We start from the raw sequence: 11156 nt of genomic DNA on the forward strand, positions 1-11156 counted from the left end.
TAGTATAGTAAAATTATACAAAGAAGGGTAACCTAGATCATTGCAGTGAGAACCAATGCATACCAAGATGATGTGTGTATTAGCACTAAGGAGGAGGAGGAGGTTGGAAGCATGCATTGATTACAGTGTGTTGCTGCACCCACCACATGGCAAACCACCCGGACTGAGATTCACTAAGCTGTCCAAAAAAAAGAGACATACATTTGTTTAAGTAATACTGCCAAATTGTATGCTAATAATTAAGTAATTAACTTTTTTAAGGACCAGAGTGACCCATTTTGTATTATCAGTTAATAAATACCAGAATTGGGGACTGAATGCTAGAAAGCCACAGTAATGGTAGGCATTCACCCCTGCCAGCCTATGTACTAATGACTAATGTATTATTAAAAATAATACAGTGATAGGAGGACAGGGAGTTCAATAAGATGTAGAAAACACATGATAGGCTTTTCTAGAGAATACTTCATACCTATTTTAGAATGCAAGTTTGAACAATGTTGGCCTCCTTATTACAAGGTTGTATCTTTATGGGCACAACAGAATGGTTACCATGGTTTAAAAAGCGTGTTGCTTTTAAGGAGGCAAGACTGACTGTTGCTCAATTTCCTTCTTAGCATTCAAAATATTATCAAAAGTAATAAATGATGAGATTGGGCAAACTCTGTTTGTATACAATAAATCTACAAAAAAGTGTGAGCTCCTTTAGGGGCATTATACAGTATATCTATAGTTCCTACCTGTAACACACATTGGCAGAAATCAGGACCCCCTTAGAACAGAGATTCCCCCCTCCTGGAAATAGGTACAGACTGTACATCATCTGGCTTACTGTGCCTTCAGGCATTTAAAAACAGGAATGGCAGGCAGAGGGGTCAGCAGGCAAACCCATAGAGAACAAGCATAAACAAGCAGTAAGAACAAGGTGATGTAATCATTATAAATAAATTTTAAAAAAACTACTTTAAAAAATGAACAGCTTCCCTTCAGAGTGCCTTTCAAATGGAGATGTGCAAAGATGCAAGTGTTGTTTTGATGTGAATGAAGCATCAGTGTAATGATAATTTATTAGAATGTAATTTAATCCATTCACATTTCTGACACACCACTACTCATGTCCACAGGCCTGTAACTTAAAATTGTGTATGAAAGTAAAGATCAGTTAGAGGACCTTTGAATCAAAAAGACTAAAATGCAGAAATGTGAACAATCCCATTATATTATGATGTCATTTAAATTATATCTAAAATAGTCTCTATTTGCAATGAGGCTTATTATGAGTGCCAAGCACTCTATTATACAAAACTAAAATTTCCATGATTTGCTGAAAGGGCTCTCTGGTTTTATCCAGTATCATAGTTCAATTCTTCTGCATTAACAGAGTTTGCAAGACAAAGCAAAAGAAATGGAAAAAAGGAAAACACATTTATCTTGCAGTAAAAACAACGCCTTGAGGTTATGATTAACCTGATGTGCCCTTTCATAATGCTTCAGACTCTGCGTTATCTGGACACCTGAAGGTTGAAGATGAATTTTTTAAATGAACTTTAACCTCCCGTTAGCTTATTACTGAAAATTTGAAGTTCAGCCTAGTAAAAGCAAGCATGCAACATCTACTGCAATATAGCACATTTTGGGCAAGAAATATAAAACTGAAAACTGTACTGGTGCCTGCACTGACTTGTTATATAACAACTTATAAGTGAAACAATGGGAGACAATATGAAACCTTGGTAAAACAGGTAGGATTCTTACCTTTTTTCAAACCAATTGCAATGTGAGCATCTAGCTCAATGTAGTTCATATAAATGATGCTGCTTACTACTTTTCTTCTTTCACTAACAGCATATCACATCTGTCCATGCTTAAAACTGAACAGCCAGCTTCCTGACTATTCACCTATCTTAGTGAAAATAAACACTTGGATGCCACTCAGTTTTATAAAACATAATCAAAAAGAATACAGGACTAATGCAGTCCCACTAAAGAGGAATACGGGGCAACTAATTTTTGACTAGTATTTGCTTATGGTTCTTGAAATCAGATATCAGAATTTTTATCTGCTGCATATGTTCCGGATTAATGCATACATGTTGAAGCAATGTGTTTTGTGCAGTCTAATCTCTGAACAGTTTCTGCCCACTGGAAACTATACCCAGAAGGCTAATCTTCCTTATCCAAGAAACTTCTGAAAATGTCTGAAGCAATTTGTAGGAAAAGGAAGTTATAAAAACTTTAGAAAGTGCCTGTGTGAATATGCATGTTTGCTGTTCATTTTCCTATATGTCACTTGAAGAAAACATATAAATTAAGAGATTGGCTGCACACCTACTGGCTGATTTTCTTAAGGAAACTAAGAGGTTATTCTTCTCAAAGAATTTTGTTAATATTTTTGTTGACTAACTATAGTTACAGAACTTTTACATGTATTCACTACCCATTTACATGGATGGTAGTGCATAGGTTAGTGTAATGTTGCTGCTTCACAGCTCCAGCTAAACGTGTTTAGCTCACATATTCTCCTCATTTTATCCATTGTGTGGGTTTTTCTCCCACATTTCAGAGATATACATTTTAGATTAATGAGCAACTGTTAGTGAAATTGGGTGGCATGGTGGCGCAGTGGTAGTGCTGCTGCCTCGCAGTTAGGAGACCCGGGTTTGCTTCCTGGATCCTCCCTGCGTGGAGTGTGCATGTTCTCCCCGTGTCTGCGTGAGTTTCCTCCGGGCGCTCTGGTTTCCTCCCACAGTCCAAAGACATGCAGGTTAGGTGGATTGGCGATTCTAAATTGGCCCTAGTGTGTGCTTGGTGTGTGGGCGTGTTTGTGTGTGTCCTGCGGTGGGTTGGCACCCTGCCCGGGATTGGTTCCTGCCTTGTGCTCTGTGTTGGCTGGGATTGGCTCCAGCAGACCCCCGTGACCCTGTGTTCGGATTCATCAGATGGATGGATGGATGTTAGTGTGAATTTCCCCTTGGGATTAATAAAGTATCTATCTATCTATCTATCTATCTATCTATCTATCTATCTATCTATCTATCTATCTATCTATCTATCTATCTATCTATCTAGTGAAATTGGATATGTGAGAATCATCTGACGTAGACTGGCACCTTATCTAGGGTTGATCCCTGCCTTGCACTTGATGCTGCCACGATATAATCCAGCAGCTACAACCCTGAACTAGATTAAGCAGGTTCAATAATAGATGGAATTTCAACAGATGTGTATAAGCAAGAAAGTGACAAATTGTGAGGTATTTACAACTATTTTTTATATATATGTATGATCTATGAGCCCACCTTTTGAGAACAATACATGGAGAAATTCAAATTGGAGTTGGGTGACATGGAGGCACAGGCATTCTATTGAATTAAAACGTAAAAAACCTGGGTTTAAATCTCAGCTGAGTTATTCTCATTCCACAGCCTAAAGATCTGTGCAACTGAACTGACTGAGAACTCTGAGTTCTAATAGTAAAAGTTAGCTCCCACTATGGTGAGCCAGTATCAGCAAATCAGTATCTGTAATCAGTGTCTGTAGCCAGTCACCATGTAATAATATGCAAATCTTCAGGAGATGGATGGATGAACTGGAGTTGAAATTTGAGTTTATACAAAAATCAGCTGTGGTTTTTATTTCATAGTTTAAAAGACTTGTTAAAGGCAAGAATAACAAAAATTAATATTCTCAGTAGAGAAAGTTAACAAAGCATCTAAACTACATGAAGGTTGTCTTGTTCCTAAGATGATGCCCAGTGAACTACTTAAAACTAGCACCTATAATCTGTCAATTTTGTGAAAGCTATGAGGCCATTAATAATTAAATCATCAAGACTTTTTGTAAAATAAAATATATCTCTTACTAAATAGTTAGTTAGTGAACTTTCTAATCAAGTTATTATCTATGCATCTATCCATTTTCTGAACCAAGCTACAAAATGTGCATTCTGTTTGATGACCACATGGCATGATCCAATTGAGCAAATCAAAAAGAAAAGTAAACCCTTTATTGTTTACTTGATGCTTACTGAATTGCAGATGTTATTTTGCTGAGTGGCAGAGGTTAAGAAACTTAATCATGGGTGTTTCAGGGTCAGATCCAGAATATACTCAATAAAAACTGAACAGTGGCTGCCAACTAAATTTTCTGACACCACATAATAAGAGCTGTTGTCAGAGAGGAGACACAAACAGACAAAAAAGACACAAAGCTACTGTGTGTTGCCAGACTGGACAAAAGCAACCATTTTTTCCAAGACCTTCTCAGCCTTGCTATCATGTCCATGGCCACACTTTCATCTACACACATTATGTCACCTAAGTAGCGATGTATTTTAATACATGGTGCATGTAACAATGCTACTAAAATTACCAAAAATGGGAACTGGCTAATTGAGCACATTCCTGGAATTTAACAGCAACTGGGTGGCAGAGGAAAGGAGATCATCCGTGGTGGATTGTGTACATCGGCCTAGGACTCTAGGACAAACAGACATACTGTAGAAAAGAGGATAAAACAACACAAAAGATGCCAAAGAGCTGCCATGCTAGCTCAAGCAAAGCCATTAAGAATGCTACAGTGTCGGAGAAACTAGAGAACCACATATTCTGTTTTTCTTCTCGGTACTCAAATGTGGCACTTGGTGCCACGGCCCACCTACCAAGTTGTTTTGCCTGCCTAAGGAAAAGTCATCTCTGATGGAGGATCACAGGAATCGTGGGAAAGAGGGGTCCTTTCATCGGATTGGCTGGCCCAGCACTGTTTCAGCCGTGGAATGGCCAAATGGGGGAGGCAGCTTGAAGGATGAGGTCTCCAGGACTCTACACAAATCCAAATCTTATTATGGGATATATCATCTACTGTTAAATTCTGCTCTGTACTTCTAAAATTTATATTTTTTATTTCTTACTATATTGAGAAATTGTTCTGTGTACTGCATTGTATTGTATTGACCCCCTTCTTTTGACACCCACTGCACGCCCAGCCTACCTGGAAAGGGGTCTCTCTTTGAACTGCCTTTCCCAAGGTTTCTTCCATTTTTTCCCTGTAAGGTTTTTTTTGGGAGTTTTTCCTTGTCTTCTTAGAGAGTCAAGGCTGGGGGGCTGTCAAGAGGCAGGGCCTGTTAAAGCCCATTGCGGCACTTCCTGTGTGATTTTGGGCTATACAAAAATAAACTGTATTGTATTGTATTGTATCTCTAGGAGATACAAAGCACTGTCCAAAAACCAAAGGAAAACAAGCTGCAGTGAGCTCAAGCAAAAAAAAAAAAACTAGGATGTTGCCAGAAAACACAGTGACCAAAAATAAAAACACAAAGGTTTCCTGCTCAAGAAAGCTTTGGCAAAACAACAACAACAACATTTATTTATATAGCACATTTTCATACAAATGATGTAGCTCAAAGTGCTTTACATGATGAAGAAGGTGAAAAAAGACAAAATAAATAAGAATTAAAATAAGGGAACACTAATTAACATAGAAAAAGAGTAAGGTCCAATGGCCACGGAGGACAGAAAAAACAAAAAAAAACTCCAGATGGCTGGAGGAAAAAAAATAAAATCTGCAGGGGTTCCAGGCCACGAGACATAACATAAATGATCAGTCCTTTCTCATGGAAGAACCTGATGATGATGGTCATGTGGACTTCTGGCCTTTAATCCATCAATGTAGGGACATCATGGTGCTTTGATCAGGTGGTGGTGGCGCAGGTCGCCACCCCAGAAAACCGGAAAAAGAACAGAAGAGAAAGTAGGGGTTAGTACGGATTTTGAATATAAATACCATGAATAATAATGATAATTAATTGAATATACAGAGCATCAGGATTAAACTAAGATGAGGCTATGAGAAAGCCATTGGCAGGCTATTCCAGATTTTAGGTGCATAACAGCAGAAGTCCGCCTCACCACTTCTTTCAAGTTTAGCTCTTGGAATTCTAAGCAGACACTCATTTGAAAAGCCAAAAGCCAATTATGTGCTGCTCCCTCACATAAAAAACAAGCAAATGCTAATTTTTTGGCATTCTCAACTGTGACGTAGGTATTTGAACTAACACTTATTTAAAATGTCCTTTAATAGTATCTAAAAAACTGAGTTATATTTTTAAACCCTGGCTGGTGTACTGTTCTAGTTGGACTGCAATATTCCTAATCACTTTTTAGATAAAAAGAAAGCTTTTCACTCATAATCATAATGTCCAGGTACACATTAACACATACACAAGCTCATGGAAGAAGTCAACAAATAGCCCATCACAAAGGTGATATCTTCAACACTTTTCAACCTGTTGATGAAGTAAGCTGTGGCACACCTATACTGTACATGGAAATATGCTGATGCCATCTGCCTAGACATACAGATAAACTGTTCTTCTTGTAAAAGGACAAGGCAGATAAATAGAAGAAAGGGGTTTGGGAGATGAAATGTGAGTGGTAGGTGTAAAGAAAGTCAATTTTGGGAAATTGGAAACTCAGAAACAAAGCTAAAATAGTACAGTCACGGTAGAGCCCACTCCCTTGGCTAAGAAGCAACCCCACACATGAATAGTCTCAGGATGCTTTACTGTTGGCATGACTAGGACTGATGGTAGTGCTCACCTTTTCTTCTCCGGACAGTCTTTTTTCTGGTATGCCCCAAACAATCGGAAAGGGGATTCATCAGAGAAAAACAGTCCTCAGCAGTCTAATCCCTGACTCTTTTGAAGAATATCAGTCTGTCCCTGATATTTTTCTTGGAGAGAAGTGGCTTCTTTGCTTCCTTTCTTGAGACCAGGCCATCGTCCAAAAGTCTTTGCCTCACTGTGCGTGCAGATGCACTCACACCTGCCTGCTGCCATTCCTGAGCAAGTTCTGCATTGGTGGTGCCCCGATACCAAGCCATGAATAAAGAATGGTACCAAAACATCCTCCGAAAGCAGCTTCTCCCAGCCAACCAAGAACAATTTGATAAGGAGCAATGCCTTTTCTAGCATTATGGAGCACCGTGCCATAAGGCAAAAGTGATAACTAAGTGGCTTGGGGAACAAAACATCTAAATTTTCGGTCCATGGCCAAGAAATTCCCCAGAACTTAATCCCATTGAGAACTTGTGGTCAAGCCTCCAGAAGCGGGTGGACAAACAAACACCCACAAATTGTGACAAACTCCAAGCATTGATTAAGCAAGAAAGAGCTGCCATCAGTTAGGATTTGGCCCAGAAGTTGATTGACAGCATGCCAGGGCGAATTGCAGAGGTCTTGAAAAAGAAGGGCCAACACTGCAAATATTGACTCTTTGAATAAACTTAATGTAATTGTCAATAACTTATGAAATGCTTGTAATTATACTTCAGTATACCTTAGAAACATCTGACAAAAAGATCTAAAAACACTGAACCAGCAAACTTTGTGAAAACCAATACTTGTGTCATTATCAAAACTTTTGCCAACGACTGTACATGCACTTATAGTCAAAATACAGTACTATAATATCAGAATCACTGCATCAGAAACCAAAATGAAAACACTAAGCGAACACATAGTACAGTAGTTTAAGCTGCAATCTTTAATATCTGATGCAATGCAGCATGCAGTGTCAAGCCTTTCAAGACTCACTTTTCTTGATGGTCAAATATACAAATCCTACAAACAATACAGTATATCAGCCCCAGGTACACATCACACCCTCGCAGAATACACACCGAGTAGCAGTGTGGCTGAACTCCTCTTTACAAGCCTGGTGGCTGTCCCAAAGAATGCAACTGTGCATAATATTTTTAATAAATTAAGGCTCGCACCAATTCAGTATCTTCACTAATCAACCACATTGCTGTACCTCACCTCCAGTTCATTCATTTGGCGGAATAACTACTCACAAAAGTCAAGACCTGAACTCTCCCTGCAGAAAGGATTTATTTAATGCAGAATATTAATTTCATTTTTTGATGCTCATTATACATGGATCCTCACTGCATGGAACCCCACTGTCCTCACTGTGCCAATAAAAGTAGGCAAACACAAGCATAGACAACTGGTCCATCTTACCCACGAAAGCTCAAATTACACATGCAGTCAGAGTCAAACAATGCTTCTTATCCCTCAGGAGTGCCCAATAACAAAGTTCACTGGTGGTCTATTGACTTTGAATAGACGAGACATGGATAAGTTAGCTTGCTGTATTTGTGAAAGGATTGGCTGCTCTTTTGTGGTAAAAGCTTATAAACAATATAAGTTAAAGTTAATGGATAAATAGACCGACAGGCATCCATAATAAGCAACATGGTATAAGTAAAGATGGAAAAGGCTTTTGCTAATGTGCAAATACTACAAAAGTAAGCAAGCAATAACATATTCTTGTGGTGTAATTATACAGTATTAGGTAAAAAGATGTCATGTCTTCCTTAGTACTAAAAGAACTGTTATTGTGAATGGATTAAACAAATATCCAATTACAATGACATGAATTATAAAAACACTAAATGAACAGCTGTCTACACAGTCCATGAAAATCAAAATACTGTGGATGTTTTGACAAGTTTCAGAGAGATGCCTTTTGTGATAGTCAATCAATACATCAAGTATATGGGCTGTCAAGATTTTTTAACTGAAAATTTTCTTTTTAACTTCTACCATTCTGCTTTGCTGAATTTTAAAATTCTATACTTGGTCCTTCAGATCATCCTTTTGAACTCCCTGGCATTAACCATAAAAACACAGAAAAAGCTTAGAAGAGTCTAAAAGACTGACATCTCATAAAATCATATTCTGCAGAACAGCCATTCCAACAAAATGTATCAGTCAGGTAGTCTCCATGTAGCAAAAGAGTTTTGTGATGTGATACTTGAATGGCAAGTGAAGGTTCAAAAATTCCATAACAACTGGATATCGTGACAAAACGAAGCTAGAAGGGAAACATAGAGTATTAGGCAAAACTGACTTTTGATCATGAAAATCAATTTTCTCATATTGAAAATACTACTTCAAAACTATCTGGATGACACTTTAATAATGTAATTGTAAACACTTCCATAATTATAACTGTAATGTTAGAGAAGTGCTTCAGAAATTTGACAGAAGGCAAATCCAGGACTGACTTGATACCTATGTGACATTTTCAAACACCATGAAAGTTTGTGAATTTGTGTATGCAGATTTTAATGGTGGGAAACCTGCATTAAGTTAATTTCTGAAATATGACCTGGCTTAAATATGTTGAAACTGTAATCTATTATATGGGACAAAAGGCTCATTTCACCCTAGCAACCCCAAGACACCCTCACTATAGCCACTAATTATTTATTATAAGATTCTTTGGACCATTGTAGGAAGCCTTTACTGGCAATGAAAGCTGGAGTGACTCATGAATGGGGTAAGAGTCTATCACCCAGTTTTACACACTCATGGAACAAATTTATCAAAGCAAAAAGAAAGAAAGAAATTATTTCAGGATAAATAATATATCATTTCAGGTTGAAAATTACCATCATCCTTTTATAAAGACTTCACGAATCATGCATAAAAGCCCCTGGTCAAACTACTATTTTAAATCACTGCAGGTCAATGCTTGGCATAATACAGGTTTGATGACATTTTCAAGTTATATGTAAGCTTATTCTGACAACACTTGGTACTAAGCAAATCCATCACAAGGTCCATAAATTAGCACACTCTCACACTACGTTAAATTACATTGTCAAATTATTGTAACCTTCAGGTCTTTAGGATGTGGCAGAAAAAAACAGACTGATGAGGGGACAGTCCGCTGACATCAAACTGACAAAGACAGTAAACAGACCATGTGCTGGCCGGAAATGTCATCTGGCATCCCTGTAGAATATAATATACTGCCAATTTTTAAAAATATTTATTTGCTTGTGATTGTCAATTGCAAAATGATGGATATATGTAATACAAATCTGATTAATCTCAGATTTTGTCTTTCTAAAATATGTTTTGCTTTTAATTTCTATTCATCTGACAGTTTGTCTCCCTCTTGATTTGGGCAGTTTATGTTTGTTCAAAACTATCTCTCTGTGAGGTTTGATATGGTAAACAGTCATTTATCTGTGTTCAAAAGCATTATCTAACTAACTCAGACAACATGGAGCAAATTCATCTAGAAGAATGGCCCAAAATCCCTTCTGGTCGGTGTTCACTGCAGGGATGTACTTACTCCACTTTATGTAGTTCTAAACTGCAACAGTTAATAAGCTTCTGCTGAATGTCTAGATAGCAGACATGTCCAGTTTAGTGTCAAGTGTACAGTATGTCCTTATCCAGAAAAGTATGAAAAGCCATTATACCAATTTCCCAAGTTTGTAAATTGTGAACTGTTTCATGATATTTATTATTATTACTCAGGAAAGTGCAGGCCAACTACTAAGCAAACCATGTGCTAAGAAAGTACTGTATTTTACCTATTCAAAATATTTTTCTAGTCTGCATTTGAATTTCCACAGACTAAGCCAGCAAATGAATATTTAACTTACCCCAAAAGACTAAACAGCTGTTATTGGTGTAAAATACTAAAAGCATAAGGATGGAATACTTATGCAAACAGTATGTTTACTCCAGCAGACCCCCTTGACCCTGTGTTCGGATTCAGCGGGTTGGAAAATGGATGGATGGATGGATGGATGTTTACATTTTATCTTGAGACTTTTTCTAACACAAAACAATAAGGTAAAACAGTAAAAACTAATTTTGAGTTTCTTTACTTTAAACTGCAAATATTGCAGGGAACAAAATTTCAGCGTAGGATTTGTTATGCAGTAAAATTAGAGAATTGGTCCTGAGGCTGAATAACGGTAAATCCAGACTCTTTAGAAAAGAGTGAATTAAACGTGGAGCAGTAATAAGAAAGATTTGCTTAAAAAACGGTGTAAAACAAGTTCTGGTCCTACTCAGTTCCATTTACCAATTTGTACTCCAATATAATTTGTAAAAATATATAGTTATACACATAAAGTGAATTTACACCAAGTTTTATTTACAAAGCTGGTATAAAATACAGAGTTCTAAACTGCAACTCTTAGCTTCTGTTGTCAGTGTTAGAATGTTATAAACGGTCATTATATCAATTTTATCAGTTTATAAAATGTGAACTATTTCAGATTATTTATTATTAGTAACTATTTATATTGCTCAGGAAAGTGAGAGTCAAATATTAATGATGTAAATA

This window comes from Erpetoichthys calabaricus, chromosome 4 (genome assembly GCF_900747795.2).
Source record: "Erpetoichthys calabaricus chromosome 4, fErpCal1.3, whole genome shotgun sequence".
NCBI classification, from domain to species: Eukaryota; Metazoa; Chordata; class Cladistia; order Polypteriformes; family Polypteridae; genus Erpetoichthys; species Erpetoichthys calabaricus.